Consider the following 3,267-nt stretch of genomic DNA (forward strand, 5'->3'; position numbering starts at 1 on the left):
TGTGTGTGTGTGTGTGTGTGTGTGTGTGTGTGTGTTTGTGTGCTCAGAATTAGCCGGCACAGAGGAGGAGAGAAAATAGTAATTCAGTGAAGGAGAAGTAGTGAGAGTAATAGCCCTTACTGAGAAGAAGTCAGAGAAAGTAATTGCAGTGAGGGAAAGGATAGATGAATAAAGAAGGAAGGAGTTTTTTTTTTAAATCAGCGTTTCAACTTTGTGTAAGTATATGTGTGTGATTACTATGTAGCTTATTTTGGACCTTATTTATATATAAAATATTACAATTAGCCGTATTTATTGACGGCACGTGGTCACCTAGTGAATAATGTGACAGTTTTAACTGTCAAAAACAAATGAATGAAGCTGTACTGTCATAGAATATGCAATACGCTGTGAGGGATTACCAATAGAGTAAATACCAAACAAATAAGAAATATCAAGAACTAACCAGAGATGAAGGCATTCTGGAAACTAAGGCAGTTGTTACTGTTGTAAATGGTGCACACTGCTACCGAAGAGGCTGAAGGAATTCAAAAGTGGGATTCGGATTGTTGACAATTCGGATTGTTAACAATTCGGACTGTTGACAAAAGTGCAATATTATATCCTGTAAGAATACGAAGAAAGGTTCTTGAATTTTAAGATTTGTTACCACCAGACATCAAGATAATTACCCTACTAAACAAATTATCATCTAATACATGAATAACAACAAAATATAACAACTGCAATATTAATAATACTCCTTTCTAAATAGATGATTTGAATCTTTACAGAGCTATCAGAAGTTGTTTTGATTCCCTTATCCTGTCCGTATAAAATTTCTCTCAAGATATCCAGATGGCATTTGAAGTAAGGAAATACGATAGTCGTGAACTGAGGAGAGTGCGAAAAGTAGAGAGCAATGGAGTAAACCTTTCAGATGATGACGAGATGAGAGAAGTTACGGGGTAGGGTTAAAATTAATTTGGTTTTATAGAATTAGGCCAGACGATGAAAACTGAGATGAATAGGAATATTGCAGCTGCACGGTGTGAGAAAGTGATCAGTGACAATGGTATGCTCCAGGAGTAAAATATGAGGGCGAATAGAGAAAATATTATCAAGAGGAAAGAGGAAGTCCTACACGTAGAATTTTTCCAACAAACATCAGATGAAACTGAGGAAGACTCCTGGAGACTTATAACAGGGTCATATAAAGAAGGAAACAGGAGTGGTTCTTGCTGCTCAAGAACAAGCTTTAAGAACCAACTAAAGAGTAGCATTGATATGAGAGGTGTATCAGGTTTGTGTAGACTAGGTGGAGAGACATCTGAAATGATTATCGGATGCACAAACGCAGCTGAAAAGGAGTACAAAAATGCTACAACAAAGTGGAATTTTTGTACGCATTGGGAGATATCCAAAAGTATGAGCTAGAAAATGCCAACAAGTACTTTTGGCAGAAACCTTTGCTAGTAACCGAAGATGATCGAGTGAATCTCACACTGGATATGCCAATAAATATAGACAACAAGCTGAAATATAACCGAGCAGATATCACTGTCCTAATGAAGGAGTGAGCAGAATGGATCTTCATCGACGTAGCAATACCTGTAGACCAGAATATTGTGAAGTCAGAGTTCGAGAAGGTCGGGAAACGCCGATTGTATGCGGAAAGGATTGTATGTGAAAAGAATCCATAGAGCCTCAAAAGTTAGTGTGGTGCCTTCTGGGATCGGAGTATTTGGGACCATCTCAATGAGAGAAATTCTCACATCAAAAGCTGCAAATACCAAACATCATAGGAAGTATTTAGTTGGCAGCAATATTTGGAACAAGTCATGGGTCGAGAAAAGTATTACGTCTCAGGGTTGCGGGTTGGAACTGAGTCGTGACATAGATAAATCAAAAGAATTTACGAGAATAAATTCTAGTCGATTACATCAACTCCAGTGTTCAATTATTGCTTATTTTATCGACACCAAAAGGATGAAAGTCAAAGTCGACCTGGACGGAATTTGTACTCAGAACGTAGCGACGAGCGAAATACCGCTAAGCATTTCGTCCGGCGTACTAACGATTCTGCCAGCTCACCGCCTTCAAATATAATAATAATAATTATTATTATAATAATAATAAGCCTTTCTACTATAGGCACAAGATCTGAAATTTGGTGGGAGGGAGAAAGTCGATTGCATTGACCCCAGCGTTTCACTGGTGCTTAATTTATCGAACCCGAAAGGATGAAATGCAAACTCTACCTCAGCGGAGTTTGAACAAAGAACGTGAAATTAGACGAAGTGTCTGGACTTCAAATCAGAACTTAAGGAAATGAATAAATACCACAAAGTATCCTACACATCTTTCCGTGCCAGCTTCTGCAGGTATATTGAATTGTATGAACAATACACAGTGCATTTCATTGATGTTCGTTTATAGCCTGAATAATATGAATTTTCTTCTAAAGTGAATTATTTCGCAAACCTTTTTCGCAGTTACACAGAATTATAATTTCAGACTACGATTTTCACTGAGAAACATTGAGTGGAAATGTAACTCAATACAGCTATGTCTTTATCACAAATGCCCTCAGTAAATTGCAAAGCAGTGCATTTGTTTTACCAGTGTGCATACAAACACAATAGAATCAAGTGCAAATTAGCGTCTCTTTCCTTGCAAATCTATACAACGTGCAGTTTTTAACAATATATTTTGAGGTGAAAACGAAATGAAACTCAGAACAATATAGTTTGTTCAGTTAACTCATTAGAAAAATGCTATGGGGCTACTTATGATAATTGCTGCCTGGGTTTTTAAGAATATCTTTCTACTATATAAATTTCCGTCTTTGTTGAACTGTTTAAATGAATTCACCTGGAATATATTTTGACTCACGTTAAAATATAATGATGGATGGATAAGATATAAATTTTATCCATTCATTCATCGATTCATTTTCTCAGCTTGCTAATCCTGATTAGATCATGGGTGGGAGGCAGGGTAGTGTCCTCTAGCATAACCTGCATGGGGTCCTATTAGAAGCAACCGTTGTAACACTTCCATTCTGGAATCCTAAACGTAACCAACTGAAATTTTGAATATTGTTCAACCATTTTATAAGTGGTCTATACCTAGGCCTCCTACCTGTTGGCTTAACTTGAACAACCTATATTGTGATACTTGTGATATTCTCAACACATGTCTGTAGTACTGCACATGTGAGAAGACCCAATCCTGCAGCTATATAACGGGAATATAGCTGAAAATAGTGTCATGTATATATATATA

The sequence above is a fragment of the Octopus bimaculoides genome, chromosome 7, assembly GCF_001194135.2.
Source record: "Octopus bimaculoides isolate UCB-OBI-ISO-001 chromosome 7, ASM119413v2, whole genome shotgun sequence".
Lineage (NCBI taxonomy): Eukaryota > Metazoa > Mollusca > Cephalopoda > Octopoda > Octopodidae > Octopus > Octopus bimaculoides.